The sequence below is a fragment of the Tachypleus tridentatus genome, unplaced genomic scaffold (genome assembly GCF_004210375.1).
Source record: "Tachypleus tridentatus isolate NWPU-2018 unplaced genomic scaffold, ASM421037v1 Hic_cluster_2, whole genome shotgun sequence".
Classification (NCBI taxonomy): Eukaryota; Metazoa; Arthropoda; class Merostomata; order Xiphosura; family Limulidae; genus Tachypleus; species Tachypleus tridentatus.
In genome coordinates this window covers 12,467,575-12,486,511 of record NW_027467782.1, presented here as the reverse complement: position 1 = coordinate 12,486,511, position 18,937 = coordinate 12,467,575, and the positions used below count along the sequence as shown (strand labels likewise).

The 18,937-nt window shown below is 35.6% G+C and overlaps 1 long non-coding RNA gene across 1 annotated transcript; it reads right to left on the bottom strand.

The window, feature by feature from the left end:
* Nucleotides 1–8,980: 8,980 nt before the first annotated feature.
* On the bottom strand, nucleotides 8,981–10,151 carry LOC143243135 (uncharacterized). Its single transcript, XR_013024008.1, has 3 exons — nucleotides 10,026–10,151; nucleotides 9,257–9,360; nucleotides 8,981–9,080 (listed from the first exon to the last, which is right to left on the bottom strand). It is a non-coding gene; the product is annotated as an uncharacterized LOC143243135 (long non-coding RNA).
* Nucleotides 10,152–18,937: the final 8,786 nt, after the last annotated feature.

Sequence of the window (18,937 nt, the reverse complement as noted above, 5' to 3'; positions counted from 1 at the left end):
AAACTATATTTTTTGCTGTACTTGTTAAGACAAAATAAATATGAAAATGGGAATTTAAAAATATGCAAATATTGATTGTAAACAAAACAAGGAAACCGGATTGGAGATGCTGTAAACATTATTTACTGAAACTAGAAACCCTTATTTTGGTTCCATGCTTTTACCTTTAATTATATTTGGTGTTTTCAAAATGACCTTTCTTTCCTAATCCTTTTATGGCGTCTATTTGCAGATTTGTAAATTCTCAGTTTTTATTTATCTTATTTTGTATACTGGATTATGGGCAAAGGCTTACTGGGTAAGGTAGCAAACTTTATACATTGTAATGATAATAAACATAACTAATACCTAGTTGATACGGTTCGTGATTATTTACTGCACTATTGACTATTTGATCGCATTTGTTTGAAATATAAAATGTTAAACTGCAGATGGAGATTTGTTTGAAAATATAGTGAACATTAATAGCTGCCGTGTAACGACATTATGTATATATAGTAAAGGAAAACTATATACAAGACACAACCTCCACTACGTGAGTATAACATTTTATAAGTACGACAGCAGTCTTTCAAATAAAACATGTAAGACTAAAATGTAACTATAAATATTTCTTCTTGTCTTTTAAAGTAATTATTCTACGATGTGTGAAATAAAAGTTGATATCATGTGTATTGATTTATTTACTACTTCTCTTCATGTATAATATAGGGGCTGGCTTCTTAAAAACACCGACTGTTTGTTTAGAATTAAGCACAAAATTACATGGGCTCTATGGGTATCGAAACTCGGTTTCTAGCGTTATAAATTAGTAGATGCACCGCTGTGCCACTAGAGGTGACCAAGTGTATAATGTAGAAAGCATTTAATATCTACATGTTACATATAAATATATTTATCTGTTATGGGCTGATAATTCTTCTTTCACCTTATATATAACATTTTTAAATGGGTCGTTTTGTACTGCTTTTCTTTTTTACAAATTTTTATATAGGTATAGTCTTAGTTATAAACAACAAAGGGTTTAAAGTGTTTGAACTGGATTGAATATTTACTATTTAAGGTGTTTTCGTCGTCACATTCTATACGGTTTTGTTGTGATCCATTTTATGAAACACTGCTGTGGTTCATGATAAAATTTGTTTATTATGATTTTGCTGGCTCTCTTTATTTATACTGGTTTCTATTTCTCACTTAGTCCAATAATATAAAATTAAAAATCTCCCATTATTCACCATATTTTCATTGCCACTCAAATCAGAAATCAGTGCAATATAAAAATACAATATTAGAAACATTGCTTTACGTGTATCATTTCTGCAGCTGACCAACTGTAGTGCAATTAGAAGTGATGTATTTCTGTCTTTTCTTTTCGTCCGTAGCTTCCTGGTTTATCAACATATACTTGATTATTCAATAATTATCTGTGAAGAAGACACTATATGTATTATTTTTACACTGTTCTGTCTGAAGAAGTACAGAATTTTATTCAAGTTTCATTTTTCAAATGAATTTATGATTTTATATGTTTTAGTTTGTGTGTTACTGAAATAAAGTCTCGTCCTGTAATTGGAATAAAGCTTCTTGGTGTGGTGATTTCATTTTTATGTCATATTATCTGTCGTACATTATGCAAGTGCTCTACAAACTTCACCCCTACATCGCTTACTAGTAAGATTGGTATTGAACCCTGGATATTCCGTACAAAGGCCAAGTGGTTTGTCTACTGAGCTAACGTACTGGATATTCGATAACTAAGTACAAAGTCATTGGACATCTTCCTACTCAATGTTATGTATCTATAAATTGTGTTTTAGTTGTCTTCTACTCGCTATGGTACGTCAATCTATATCCATACAGGATTTTAATATATTTAGTATTTCCGCTTCTAATTTATCTTTCTTAATTGCTCAGTAGATAAATCGTTTAAAATACTAAAAACAAATATCTAGTCCAATCTATCGGTTAGTTCGTCAACTGTACTTGAGAAATATCAGTTTTGGAAGATTATTCCCCCCATCAACTACCTTGAAAATACATCAGCGGTGTATCTTTAATACCTTTGAAATCCCAACTGTGCTTATATTCAACATCAATGGTTTCAAGCTCTTGATTAACAATAATTTCTCTTTATTAACCATTTTATGACAACTAATTCTGCTGTTCTATCGACGTGGTTTGGTTTGAATTTCACGCAAAACTAAAGGTGGGCTATGTGCACTACCCGTGCCTAATTTAGCAGTGTAAGACTAGAGGAGGGCAGTTAGTCTCGAGTTAGTATCTGTGTGCTCCACTCACCCACTACATCCTCACTTAAAAATAAATAAGTCGTGTAACAACATGTACTATCAGTCGAAGTTCCAACAGCTAAGCTAATTCAAACACTGGCCTGCCTCCTCACCGTTACGTGATTGGTGAAGTCTTGGAGGATAATTTTGGAGTAAATAACAACAGGTTGGGTAAAATAAAGAAAGAAGTCGAGGTAGAGAAGTTAGCTTAAGGTTCTTTAAGTGGGGTAAGTAGAAAATAAAATTAAATAAGTAACTGTGGCTACTGCTGGCATAGACACCACTACTACCAGAAGGGCTGATGATAATGTAGAAGCTGTATCAGATACACCCACTCAAGTAGGTTCATGAGGCACTAGACACTACTCTTACCAGAGGGGCTGATGATAATGTGGAAGCTGCGCCAGATCCACTCACTCAAGTAGGTTTGTGAGACACTAGACACTACCACTACCAGAAGGGCTGATGATAATGTGGAAGCTGTGTCAGATCCACCCACTCAAGCAGGTTCGTAAGACACTAGACACTACTACTACCAGAAGGAATGATGATAATGTGGAAGCTGTGTCAGATCCACTCACTCAAGTAGGTTCGTAAGGCACTACACACTTAACGTGCACGATATCTTTTTTTCACTGTAAGCTCGACGAAGATGTCGAAAGTTTTGTAGATGCATTAAATGAAGTTCTTAGAATATCTGGTTGGACTGACGCACAGAAATCAGACATTTTGAGACTAAGAACAGCAGGAAAAGCAAAACGTTTCATTGAGGCATTGCGTGAAACTGTAGATTTTCAGTTTGTAACACGTATGCTGACAGAGGAATATGGTAAACGAGAAGAGAAAGGCCAAGCACAATCATGGCACAATTACGAAATATGAATCAAGAAAAAGGCGAGTCTGTTCGAGTGTTTGGACATAAGCTACAAGACCAAGGTAATAGATTACGTAGAACTTAGATTAGATGATTATCCAAGATACACTAAAGTCTGAGTATGAGCGAAGGTCGCTTAGTGATAGAGCTCAGAGTGATGTTAATGATTCCAATACCCCACGAGCAACCTTATTAGATTTAATCGAGGAAACAAGAGAGCAACAGATATACAGGCACAAGCAGTCTGTAATAAGTATGATAAGTAAGAGTACAAATGAAACAGTAAACTGGCGAGACGGACAAAATAAGTGCGAGGACTTGTAGTGTTTTAAATGGGGTGAGGCTGGCTACATAGCAAAAAATTGTTTCATAAAACAAAATAAAAATGAGCCTGTAAGTTGTTTTGCGTGTTGTATTTTACGTTTAGTGAGGATTTTACAGGAAGGATTAATTCAGAAGTATAAGATCTTAGTTAGACGATATCTTGTTGAGATAGAAGATTTGTTATTAGGATAAAAGGATATTAAAGATAGCGTTTAGATTTCAGATCTGACTCAACAGAAACGTGGTTTACTAGAGGCAGGTGGAAATGTCCTGAAAGTTTTGTTAGGAACTGCAACCACAGATGATTTACGTGAATTAAACAAGAAAGTATGACATCAAAGACAAGTATCCAGAGAAATGATTCATTTAATAGGTGAACAGATGACTATAATGAATTCATTAAACCAGACACTTGAATTACATGAACAGGAAATTAAAAGCGTATCTATATAGAGCAGGGGTTCCCAACCTTTTGGCACTCGCGACCCCTTACCTAAAAGTTTGAAACCCATGTGACCCCCTACTTAGGGCTTACTATCAGCAGCTTAATTTTTCTTTCATTTTCTGTGAAGGAGAGGGAAAGAAACATCTAAAAAATATTTTAAAATTATGTAATTATTTATTAGCAAATTAAATCTCATTGGTCCAACCTGAATTCACAAAAAGAACATATATTTCTTAAAATAATATTAACATAGGTTTGAACAGCTATCCAACCCAGCTAGTGAGATGCCTGATGTTGCATTTCAGCAGCAAGCTTTGAAATTCGTGGCCGAGCGTTTGTTAGAGCCAGTCTCATGTCATCTCCAACATCCAATCTGTTCCTATTCTTTGTTTTTATATTGACAAGAGTGGAAAATCCTGCCTCACACAAGTAGGTAGAAGCAAATGGAACAAGGACACGTAAAGCTATCATGCTGACTTTGGAGTATGACTGATACATAGCGCACCAGAACTGAGTCACGGATTTCACCTTGAAGAGATCACGAGCTGAAGAGTTGTTCCTTAGATCCAGAAATTCATCTTGGATATCATCTGGGATGCTGTATACATCAAGTTCAGTACAAAATGGGTTCCTTACCAGAGCCTCCTGTTCCTGTGATAGCTCAGGGAAGTAACGCTCGACTTCCTTTTCTAGAGACTGAAGATGTTCGGTTATCTCATCCTTGAGGAACTGATCCAGTTGGATCTGAGACTCATCCGTCACTCCACAAAGTTTTTCAAACATAGCGATATTTCCAAGATTGGTTTTCCGACACCAGTTCTACAGTTTGGAAACAAAAGCCCGAAGACTATCTTGAAAAAGGAGAACATGTGTTTCCCTTCCTTCAAGCTTCAAATTGAGCTTGTTCAGCTGGTCAAAAATGTTAGCTAGTTACGCAACCTTTTTGTTCCATGCTTCATCTTCGAAGTGAGCTACAAGATCTTTCCTTTCTTGAGTCTCCAGGAATAGCTTTATTTCATCTTTCATTTCAAAGACACGATTAATAACGTTTTCTTTCGACAACCAACGTACTGCTGTGTAGAAGAGAAGGACTTCGTGGTCAGCATTCATGTCTTTGCATAGTTCTTTGAATAGGCGAGTGTTGAGTGATTGAGTCTTCACATAATTTACAATTTTAATTACAGATTCAAGCACTTCCTGCAGAGAGGCAGGGAGAGTCTTACTGGCGAGAGCATATCGGTGAATCATGCAGTGGATGCCCTTTGCTTGAGGTGCTAGCTTCTTCACTCTCGACTGGAATCCTGATTTCGATCCCAGCATAGCCGGTGCCCCATCCGTACAAACCCCACACACGTTTTCCTATTGAAGATCTTCGTCTTGAAAAAACAAAATTGAAACTTTTCCATGACATCATCAGCTTTTCTTGTTGTTTCAAGTGCACTGCAGAATAAGAATTCGTCTTTGATGTCACCTGAATTAATGCATCTCACGAAGACAAGCAACTGAGAACATGAACTTACATCTGTTGACTCGTTGAGCTGAAAGGGGAACCCTTGATTTCAGTCAAAACCTGTTCCTTCACATCCATAGACATTTTAGAAATGCGCCTCTGTATAGTATTATTTGACAGGGATACTTGCTGCATCTTCTTTGCACTGGCTTCTCCAAGAATAAGATTTACTGCTTTCATCATGCAGGGTTTAAGAAGTGTTTCTCCAATCGTGTGAGGCTTTTTTTTATTTAGCAATTTCGAATGCAATCTCATATGAAGCTTCCACTACGGCTGCACTCTGCTGCTGAAACGACCCACTTCTATCGATTCTTTGGCTTTTAAGACACCGTTCATGCCGTTTGAAGAAATCCAAACCCTTCTTTGCGTGTTCTGGATGTTTCATCTCGAGATGACGCTTGAGTTTTGATGGTTTCATTGACTCTGTACTCAGGACAGCATGGCACAAAACACACTGTGGTTTCTCGATGCTGTCGTTGGCGAGCACAGTGGTGAAGCCAATGTTGAGGTAGCATCTGAGTATCTGCGCCGTTTAGCCATGAACACAACTCACCTCTACTGCTTACTTATCTCCTTGTTAAAATAAAATAAAAGTGTTGAATAATGAACGCTTTGGAAACTGCAGATCTTACACTGACTACTTGTGGGGGGTGCAGGTAGAGTAATGATGGGGTAAGTATTGGGAGGGAAGGGAGCGTGGCCAGTCGCGCGATTCGTCATCCACCAATCAGCAACGGACATGTGACTCACGTGTCGACAGCGAGCACACACACACTTAATCACAGCTAAAGACACAAGCATACGTACATGCGAGTACACTCACATACTCGCTACTCACTAGTACACACATACATACAGTTGCAGACACATACACATTCACACAGGCACATTCACTCACAGGCACGCATACATACACCCATAATATCACCTAATGACATTGAACTAACATAGCACACGTTTTGCTTTGCACCGAAACGAAAAAAAATGTAAGAGCATGAAAATGTAATTGATGAAATAAAATTAATGTTATCCCAAGCTACTTCTAACAAGGTTACGTGACTCCCCTGCCAAAGCTTCGCGAACCCCAAGGGGGGTCGCGATTTAGTCATTTGTGTTCAAGCAATAGCATTGTCAACATTTCCCACTCACATCTCCTGTGTCACACATTGGGTAAAAACATGACAAAGGTGAAAAGGTTGACAAAGTCTGAACGTGGCAGCATTGTCGAGCTGCAAAATTAAGGTATCTCTCAACATGCCATCGCTGGTGAGACTGGGCGCAGTAAAACTGCTGTTGCAAATTTCTTAAAAGATCCTGAGGGATACGGAAGGAGAATTTTAAGTGGTCAGCCAAGACCATTTCGCCGGCGTTGAGCAGGAGGATTCGACGGGTTGTCCGGCAAGACAATAGTCGATCGTCGAACCAGATTAAGATCCTTACGGACAGAGAATGCAGCTCAAGAACAATAAGACAGCATCTACGAGAGAAGGGCTTTAAATATCGTAAACGTCTTTAAAGGTCAAGCCTCCTTCCACACCACGAAACAGCTCGGTTACACTTTGCTGAAAAGCACCAAACACGGGACGTAGAAAAGTGGAAGAATGGTTTGTTTTCTATGAGAAAAAGTTAACCTAGATGGTCCAGATGGCTTCCAACGTTACTGGCACAATAAGGATATCCCACCAGAGAAATTTTCTACACGACACAGTGGAGGAGGTTCCATCATAATCTTTCTCCTTCCATGGAACAATAGAGCTTCAGGTTATACAGGGGCGTCAAACAGCAGCTGGCTACATTGGCATGTTGGAGAGAGCATCCTTATTGACTGAAGGCCCCGCTTGTGTGGAAATAACTGGGTCTTTCAGCAGAACAACGCTGCAATCCACAATGCCCATGATTCTTTGGGACCATCCAGCGTGCTCGCCCGAACTGAACCCAAATTGAAAATGTTTGGGGGTAGATGACAAGGAAAATCTATAGAAATAGACGTCAATTTCAAACAGTGCATGATATTCGTCAAGCCATCTTCACCACTTGGAATAATATACCAGCCAGCCTTCTGCGAAATCTTATATCGACCATGCCAAAGCGAATGTTTGCAGTTATTCGCAATGACGGCCGTGCAACTCACTACTGAGACCACTTATTGGGCATTTCCTACCCTGTTTAGGACTTCTTTTTGGTATGGTCTTAAACTTTTGACCAGCTAGTATTTAGGTTAATTTCATAATGTTCACATTTTCCCTATTAAATGCTAAATAAAAAGTTTTTTATTTTTATTTTCCCTTTTCTTATTTTCATTTTTTGAAGTTCTACTCAAATAAGTGGTTGAGTCTAACAACCCAAAATGCATATTTCTCCTGATGTTCCTTGGCCTTAAGATTTTGGCCAGCAGTGTATATATATTTAGTGAATTAATGTTTTATATAATAAAGTTTCAAACACACGTGTTATTATTTAGTTTGATTACGTAATACTTCATCTTGCGTGAGAGGACGTTTTAAGTTATAAGTTTCTGTATGTTACACGCACACCAGGGAATAATATATGGGAGTCATGGAGTAAAACAGTTCGAAGCTTCTACCGTTAGCTCCTGTTACTACTCAGGTGTTAGTGAAATTAATGACAATGATATCCTTTCATTTCATCAACTACAAGTTTTACAAATTTCACGTACTAGCCTTACGTTCATTGAGGGATTGGCAGAATTTCTAAATCCCCAAAAACAGTCGCAACTTGCTAATTGTTTCCCCCATACCTATCGGTTCTCTCGAAAATCTCTTGTTCTTCGTTTAAATGTGTAATTGGGTAAAATGTAACGAACGTACTAAATAACACCCGCACGTTAACGTTACTCACGTTTTTATACTGCTGAAATTGTTTATTTCACTTCCAAGGAGATTCCATACGTTGAACCACGCACAAGACGTTAAAACTCCCACCAAGCAAACGATAACAGAAACGTATAAATTTGAAACAAAAACGAAAGACAGTGTTTAGTCTCTGAATATTTCACAATGTTGACGTACATTAACACACATCAACACATTATATGCTCACCTGACTATCAAATAACACACATCAACATATTATATGCTCACCTGGCTATCAAATAACACACATCAACATATTATATGCTCACCTGGCTGTCAATTCCAAGAATTAACAGCATGAGTAAGGACACAATTGACCATAAAGGGGGGGAGGTGACAACTGTAGAACAACTTCTGGATAAACAAGGAAAGCTAACCCTGGACCTGAAGAGCGTGTTTGTACTCTGAAAATAACACAGCAGGTCACTGTCTGATAATACTCAGTTTATATTAAGATGTTGATACACTGTAACTTACCAAAAACGTTTCATTTTAAATGTTTTAGAAACAAGATTCAAGAAAATATTAATAAGGTTTGTTCTGAAATATTCTGTTATACGTTGATTTAGTACAGAAACAGAGCTTTTAGTGTTTATCTAAACAACTGAAGCACTAGAAGACTGAATTATCTTACCGGACTTCACAACGTCAGCAACTTCAGTCCCCGTCGCCTTTCATGTAGACCATGTGACCGAGGACGGAAAATATCATAGTACCAGCAAATATGCTGGTAGCAGGGTTAACAATATATAGAATATATCCGTCTCTAGAAATAAAGATACAGAAACAATAATGAATGTGTTCAAAGTGTACAATAATAGCTATTGAAAGAATAACGAATACAGAGTACAGAGAATTATTATATTGAACATTTTTGTGCGAATCATTGTTAAATAATCAAATAAAAAAAATGTATTAAGAGTTTGTTTGTTTTTTTGTTACCGGAAGAAGTTGTGGCTAAACTTGTTGTAGCTTCCAAGAGTTACGACGGAACCGAAACCAATACCAAAGGTGAAAAACACTTGCGTTCCTGCTGTCACCCAGACCTAATAACATTAATACGATAAATTAATACTGATTACAAAGAGTTCACTTCTTTAAATTTAACACTAATTTAGTTTCGTTACGTTTTGATTAAAGAATTATTAACTAGTATTAGAGCTTGATAGCAAATAAACGAAAAAAAAGTCGCTTGACAGTTACTGATTAACAATGACACTGTTTTCACTAAAGACGTAAACTACAGTTACATTAGATGGGAAGTTTTATTTGTTGCCTAGCCTGGTTGTTAGTGTTTGTCTTCAGCGTCAGGGGCATTAAAATGTACGGTTAATCCCACTATTCGTTGGTAAAAGAATATGCCATTGGTTCTGTCCAACAACCTTTAACATCTAACATAAATATTTACTAGTGTTTATATCGTATATAAATGTAATAATAATAACACTAGTATATTAATATCATAACAATAACATTTAAATCTGAGTATAATGACAATAACATGTATATATAAATGTAATAACAATAACATTTATATATATTCGTTGGTAAAAGAATATGTGATGGGCTCTGTACAACGACTACCTTCGTTGTGAAAGTATAGATTACATAATGTTAGAACTGTTGACATATTTGAGACGTAAGTATGAGTTATATATATCCGGAAAAGGTGAAAAATACTAAGGCACTAGAAGTAAACAACAATAGCTACCTTTAAAGATAGGAACTAAATTCCAGACCCCGATACCACCAACGCTGAGGTACTGACCAATGGCCACTTCCAGGAAGAATAGAGGAACAGCACACAAGACTAAACAGATGAGGTAGGGAAACAAAAATGCCCCTAAATAACAAACAACAACATATAATCTATCACAACCATCGATTTAACATTTAGTAAAGTAAAGGTTTCATGTATATTATGTTGGATTAAACCACAAGACACATACCTCCACCATTTTCATAACACAAGTGTGGAAATCGCCATACGTTTCCAAGACCGACAGCGTAGTTAAATTCTGTGTGCATAATTACGATAGTGTTTCTAACTTGGCAGTAGTTACTTTATATATATATATATTATTGTTATTATTTTTAATCAGTGTTTTTTTAAATGACTGTGATGCATTAATTAGGTTATTTACTCAGATCCTTGTGAGATGGATTTCCTGCTGTTGTTTTAGCGTAAATTTACTCAATGAGTTACCTTCTCTCTGTCCACAGCGAGGAATCGAACCGCGGATTTTAGGATTGAAGACCGTAAAATTATCACTATTCAGTTGGGGAAATATATATTGGTTTGTTTACAGCACAAAACTACACGATTAGTTATCTGCACATTTTTTTTTCTACTGCGGGAACTAAACCTGGAATTTAACGTTGTAACTCAGTAAATTTCAATGTCCCTAACTTTCAAGTTTCAGTCAAGAAAAACAAACAAATACAAGAAAACATAACAGGGAAATTATAGTATACCAGTAATACTAATAAGAGATTCTTAAAACTCAATACTAGGAGAAAAACTGTGTGGGAGAAATTCAGGGAAGTGTAGGTTTGAGTTTTATGGTTTTTTAACTAGGTCCTCAAGTCACACGTAAGTTCTTTCTTTAGAACTGATATTCTTCCTCGATAATCTCAGTTTAAGCCTCGATGATTATCTGAGTCTATTAGAATAACAAGAAGAACTATTAATATTGTGACAAGGCTCGACTTTTACATGGAAGTTTCGTTGTCAAAAGACACGTGTTGGTGACTTTAATTTGCGAGGGGATTTAATAACGCATTACGATGTAAATATTTCAGTATTACGTAAGTCCTGGTGATTGCTCAAGACGAGGAGAAAGCTCTTCTTGTGAAAATCTTTTTTAAATAATGAATAATGAGATCTTTATATAACGTTCAGGAGTCTCGTAAGCTGAAAGGATCCTCATTAACTTTCCGTTTCACATCACACGTAGAATACAAGAAGAATGTTAAATAATCTTCGAACCAGCTCTCCCAGACTCATCTAATCCTTTTCATTCGGAAGAGAGGTCAGAATAAGGCTATCATGACAGGCTGTTTTCATGACAAAAAAAAGGGTCAGAAACAAAATGAATGACAAAAGTACGTTCAAATACTAATAATAAAACATGAAACATAACATTAAATAACTTAAAATAGAGTTCGATGTTATAAATATAATTTTTATTACTTAACAATAGTATAAACAACACTCTAAATACCAAGAAAAGTTCACTAGCCGTCCCTAATATAGCATTAGTTTAGTTACTAGATGGAAGGCAGCTAGTCATCACCGCCTAACGTCACTTCTTAGGTTACTCTTTTATCAACGAATGGCGGGATTGAACGTTACATTGTACCACCTCCACAGCTGAAAGGATGAGCATGTTTGATGTGAAGGGGATTCTAACCCACGACCCTCAGTTGCGAGTTGATTGTCGTAATCACCTGACCATACCGGGATAACCTAAAAAAGGCAGAGACTCTCTCCTAGAACAAACGTCTATAGCGTATAGTCATTAGTTTCGTATAAACAAGTAACACGTTTTGTTTAGGCTTGGTATGTCAATTCAGTAATAAACTGTGTGTACTTTCAATTAGAAACAGCCACGTTTGAGGCTGAATTGAGAAATAAACAAGTTATTAATTAACGACAAAAATAGCCAATTTTTATCTCCATGCTGTTGGTTATACCTAACTGTTTGTAAAACACATTTAAATCTAAAGTCCTAAACACTGCTAGCATTACTGTGCATGAACATTTTCATGGAAATTTCGAGAATGTTTCTTTGAACATTTGAATCTGGAACTATCCGGTACAGAGAAGTATCTGGAACCACGTGAAACGAAGGAGAACCGAGAACGGACCGTTCAGTATAGAAGAGCTTCTGGAACGTTTTTTTACAGGTTTGGACAGCGTGGAACAGAGCAGTATCTAGAACAATGAAGTAAAGAAGGAAAGCTCTGGCCGCACAGGTAAGAGGGGGAATGGAACTGTTCAGTCTGACAGAAGATGAACTTACAAATGAAGTAAAATGTCTTCCCAACAAATTGCTGCTACAGCATAATGACCTCTGAATCAAGTGATTAGTACTGTTATTCTCTGTAGGGTAATAACACCCTGATATCCAGTGGTGTAACTCAATACAGGACAGTATTCCTTAATACCTAATGGTGCCACTCAGTATAGAGCAATTCATACTTGGTGGTGGTGCTACTCAGTTTAGGATAACACATCCTAATACCTAATGGTGCCACTCAATATATAGTAATCAATACGTAGTGGTGCCACTTAGTACAGACCAATACCCCAATCTGTATTTTTGTTAACCAATAAAAATACTTGCTGAGGTAGCACAAAAGGGCATCATAATGGGATTCTTTTGTGTGTTATAATGGGGTTGTTTTGTGTGTTATAGTGGGGTTGTTTTGGTATGACTTGATATAAACAGATCTAAAGCTGACTTGAGCAGACGTAAAAATACTTGTACAGGTACAACTGATTTAAACAGATGTAAAGATACTCGTACAGGTGTAAAGGTACTTGTTTAGTTCCTAATAAGAATTATACAAGAAAGAAGTAGTGAGACCTAAGAAAACGCCAGTGGGACCTAACCTCGTGTAACGATACTTGTACAGGGCTTATATGGGATATCGAAAAAGTCTCCTTATATATAGAATGTTGCAGTAATGATTTTAGAAGTACTAATGAAACTCGTAGAGGTGCCTTTTGTGTTTTAAAGTATGCCGATACTCATGAACGAAACAAAGTACTTGATATGAAGTGAATACAATAGCTACGCATGTTGTATTACATGATTTAAAGTTTCTCTATATCTTCCATTTGTTTTTATAAAGTGCAACTCTAGAATAAAAGAGCTGTTATAAATAAAAAAAACATTAAATTGACCTAAAATTTACAAAATATATATGTGTATTACTTTATAATTATGTAAACAAAGATTATAATAAATTTATTCTGTTATCTGTCTGCACCTCCGTCTGTTTAATTGTCTATTTGTCAGTGCATACGCCTGTTTAATTGTTTATCTATCAGTACATCTGTCTAGTTAATTGTCTGTTTCTACATCCATCTGTTTAATTTTCTATCTGCGCATCTCTGTTTCATTGTGTAGCTGTACATAATCTGTTTAATTGTCTATTTGTTTCTACATCCGTTTCTTTAATTGTCTATCTATCTGTATGTCCGTGTAGTTAATCGCCTGTCTGTAATTCCGTCTGTTTAATTGTCTATCTAGCTGTCTGTTTGTCTATCTATCTAGATATTTGTCTGTCTGTCTATCTACGCGTATGTTAAAGAGTTGACATATAGTTATCATTACAGTCTGTCAAAACAAGAAACACCCAACTTGACGAATTTTTCTAGATTAAAATGAAACTTGTCTCATTATAAAATACTACATGATGTTTTTGTAAGGTTTAATGAGACACTGCTAATGGTGAAAGTTTCCCACTTCAGAACCAACAAGAATAAATGTTCTACTTTAATGATGAAACTGTTTTTCTTTTGGTGAAATTCAAAACCATCGAGGGGAACCTTTCTGTCTTTATATATGTATATAATGAGATGTGTGTATTCTTATATCTTTGTCTAAAATCATTTAAGAAAAAAACTTATCACAGATGCATGAAAATGAGTCTAGCCTAGTTTGACCTTTTTTAAAATGGGACCTCAACCTACGTTACTAATATTTTATTTGGAGATAAGAAGTTAACTGTTTCACAATCAAACTCCTAACTACACTTAAGTTTTATTTAAAAATAATCTGTAAAAGTGTTGGATGTTTGTACGGTTGGTATGGGTATTAAAACTTTAATTCCCATACACTGCGAGTTGTGGGCATGAAAACAACGTTGTTGTGACACATCATTGCAGAGATTTATCATTTCTTTTAAACCGAATTAATAGCAAAATAATAACAATGGGTTATAGATTAGCAAAGGTTATCTGCTGCCATCTACCGGCAAATATGCAAATTTCCCGTGTTCACAACTTTATTTAGCTGTCTGTCACGTCACCCTAAGGATGAAGGTCGTTGTTTACGACATTGGTAACTACATTGACCATTTTCGTGTTCATTGATTCGAATTCTCCTTGGTGTATTTAGTAAATCCCAAACTAATATTGCTATAATACCAATGTAATTCATTTTTTACAAATAATAGTACGCTAAGGAACTTTATGATGCGTTTATGTTCAAATAAATTGTTAATGTTATTGATTATTAAATAAATATAATTGTTACTGTACTTCATTCTGAGTTCTGTGACTTCAGTATCAGTTTGTAATATTTTTAGAAGTGTTCCTACTTTTTAATAGGGCCCGGCATGGCCAGGTTGTGGAGACACTCGACTCGTAATTCGAGGGGAGCGATTTCAAATCCCCTTCACACCAAACATGCTCGCCTTTTCAGACATGGGTGCGTTATAATGTGACGGTTTATTCCACTATTCGTTGGTGAAAGAGTTGGTGGTGGGTGGTGATGACTAGTTGACTTCCATTTAGTCTTACACTGCTAAATTAGGAACGGTTAGCGCAGATAGCTTTCATGTGGCTTTGCGCGAAATTAAAAAAAAAACTACTTTTTGATTTATACCTCAAATTGATGTGATAGAAAAGTTTGTAGTCTGAAGAATAAAACCATACATGCGATAATACATATTTGCTATTAAAACTAACTTAGAATAAACCTGAATCTAGTTTTAAACTATTCGAGCTAAACGCTTCATAACTCGTGCATTCTCTGAAACTTATTACTTCTTACGAAGGTTGGTAACATTATTCTGTCTTTCATTATTTTCTTCTCTTATAATAGCTTTTACACTCAGCGATATAATATTTACAAATCAGTGGTTCGATTCACCTTGGTGGACTCAGCAGATAGCCCGATGTGGCTTTGCTATAAGGTAACACACACACAATATTTACAAAAGAGCGAACAAGAAGTAAATATTATATTAAATGTAACATCAGAAAAATAAGGAAAAGATTAAAATATGATCGTGGAAACAAGAATCTGCATAATTTTATTCATATTTTAAACAACTATAGACGAAAATAAGTTAAGTATCTGGTTAATATTAAATCATAATTAGAAATTAATAAAAGTGCCTTAGGCATCGGTTCACTTTACTTACCGTGATGTTATGGTTTTGAAATAGTTCTCTTTCGCTGTTTTTATATATAGATGTGGTATAAATATTTAAATACGCCAGCTTATAACCCTATGAAATATGTTTCGTAGATAAATTGGTTAGCTAGCTCAACTTAGACAAGCTAAGGCACTCGACTCGTATTCCGAGAGTCGCAGGTTTGAGTCCCCATCACATCTAACATGCTCGCCCTTTTCAGCCGTGGGGGTGTTATATTGTGACGGTCAATCTCACTATTCGTTAGTAAAGAGTAACCCAAGAGTTGGCAGTGGGTGGTAGTGACTAGCTGCCTCCTTTCTACTCTTACACTACTAAATTGGGAACGACTACCGATAGCCCTCGTGTAGCTTCGCGTGAATTTCAAAACAAACCAAACCTTACAAAGAAGTTAGTAAAATACTATTTCTTTCAAGTAAAATATCTGCTTCTGCATTAGTCTTAACATAATTGAAAGAAATACTCAGATTAGTAACGCTAATACAATAGCTATATTACAAACAAAATATTTGCTACGATTAAAAGAGGCTTACGAGTTAGGAAGAGAAGAATACTTGATCAAATTGCTAATTACATTTTAACCTCATGCACTAAACGATCGAATTAAAAAAATTAAAGCAATGTTTCTCAAGGCTACCAATTTTCATACAATTCATGTTTTGCTTTGTATTCATTGTTGAGTACGTTATATTAAAATAGTTTTAAATATGCAAATCACCATTCATGCGAAAACTATAATCAATATAAAATTCCGGTGAAACGGTGTATAAAAAATTGTTTGGCGTTATATTGTATTATTACACGAAAAACAGGTCATTTCAGTTAGGGTACGTGACAATCTTTTAAGACTTAAAATGTTTATACAACTATATCTTGTTCAGAATAAAGAATTTTATATTTTCAAAATGGATATATCCTTTGTTCTTAAGGACATTGTAAAATGAAAACAATATGGATCAGCTTAGGATACCAGATCCATCGAGAAAAAAGTCTACAACAAGCTGGGTAGCCATGATAAACAAAGTGCTGCATCTTGTTGTAGTAGAGGATCAAAGAACACTAAGGTCAGAGACTATTAAGAGCCCTCTGTGTGCCCTAGGTAACAGTATGCAACATAATCAAACAGAATCTTTGTCTGGAAAACTGACACAAGTTACATGTGCACATTTTGCTTCAACGATATATTAATCGTCGTGTACTTCAAAGCAGCTATAAAATGAAACATATATTTATACTCCATATGAAGACGTAGAGATGAAATCGTTGGATACAATGCATGTAGATTTCTATACGATCAGACCATTTAAACAGACCCTAGAAAACCGTTGTTCTTTCACACTGGTTGACTTATGGAAAGTTCTCACGGAGGAGTGGCAGCCTCATGACAGAACCATTGCTATGGGAACTACGTCACAAATCTATTTTTTATGATGCATTGTGGTGAGATAAGCCAAACTGGATGTGAGTACATGGACTGTAATGGCTTGATAAGCTTCGAAAATCGATTTATTATAACATAGCAATAAAGACTGTCTTATCCACTAAATCAATCTAAATACCACCCAAGACATCATATCAGCAGCCTTTTCAACAATCCATTGTCCTTTTGGAGGTAAGAAACTCAAGAATAAACAAAATACTTCAAACGGGACCTAACAAATGATACAAACAATGGCATTATAATATCTTTAGGCTTGTATGCAGTATTTCTGTACATACAAAATCATAGTTGTTCAGCCACTAGCGACAACACATTGCTGGATGTCTTTACAAACTGATCAACGAGATCCTTTTCTTTCATACCACTGTTGAGACTATTCTATTCATAGTTATACTCCCTAATTCACATTATATTATCTCAAGACCATTTTTTCTTTTTAACAGCTTTTTATCGAAATGGTCTTGGGCTCTTTAAACATTTCATCCGTCTTTATAACTTAGTATGTAATTTTTATTCCTATCAAAATTTTATTTATGATAATGCCATTCGAAGAACACCATAATTTTGTTTGTTTGTTTTTCTTATAGCAAAGCAACATCGGGCTACCTGGTCAGAACACCGAGGGGAATCGAACCCCTGATTTTAGCGTTGTACATCTGAAGACATACCGCTGTACTAGCGGGGGACCACCATAATTCTAAAAAATAAACATTTATTTATACATTAATTACAACAAACGTCTATTTTTATGTAATTTTTGATAAGTTAAAATCGTATTCAAGAACACTTCCCTGGTAAGTACAAATTTATATTTTTTCCTTTTTTTTGTTTAAAAAATAATTTCAGTTCTGCTAGAAAGTAGCTAGCCAAAAAATGCACGTTACATAAATAAAAACAAATGTGGATCACAAGCATGCGTTTGCACAAAATAATATTTCAGAATAGTACTACCTATGTTCTACACATTAACGATTACAGAATTAATGTGTTCAACATACAAGTATTTCACTCAAATGCTGTGATAACTTTGCTCAGTAATTCTTTCGTGCATTGTCTTTAAGTAAATGCTTCAACTGTGACAATCAGTAGCATGTTTCAGTAACAATCTAAACAAACTAATCTGTAATAATCTAAATTCCAAAGTTTATCGCAAGCTGTGTAGATTTGAAAGTATCAAATCAGAACCCAGCTAACGAATCGAATTCTCAATCCAGATTCACAATCGAATGAATCTCAAAGCTTCTCATGGTCCTACCTCATACAATATTCTTTATTGTAGCCCAAGAGTTGGCGGCGGGTGATGATGACTAGCTGCCTTCCCTCTAGTCTTACACTACTAAATTAGGGACGGCTAGCACAGATAGCCCTCGAGTAGCTTTGTGCGAAATTCAAAAAAACAAACAGAACAAAACTACACAGTGGGCTATCCGTGACCTGTCAACTACAGATTTGTACTAGCTGAAGTAGCACAGATAGCCCTCGAGTAGCCTTGTACGAAATTCCAAAACAAACAAACAAACTAGCTAAAGATAATTGTTAAATAATCCAAAATTGTATAAAGGATATAAAATAAACAATCTCGCTCTTTCTTTTATTGTTATATTCCCAATGACCTCATTATTTTATAATCTGTTTTGTTAAACATAATAACAAATTAATTTAACTGATTAAGTACTTGTGTCTTTAAATTAAAAACTGAAAACCTATGAAAAAACAGTGGAAATAAGTCCTATTCCAAGGTATGTTTTGTCTCTCTTCTTGATTCAAAATCCTATAACGAAGTAATACATTTTCTGACAATTCATGGTTACCATATAAACATCGAATGAACCAACACTATTGATGATTGTACACACCGACTCATACTGATCAAGCTTGAGCTCGATAAACGATTAAACTTTTTAAAAAATGTTCCAGATTTCGCTTTATTGAAGGCTCAAGAAGCTAATTTTGAAAAAAAAGATTGTATCATTTCTTTCTGTGTAAATGTTACACAGCACTCTATATGT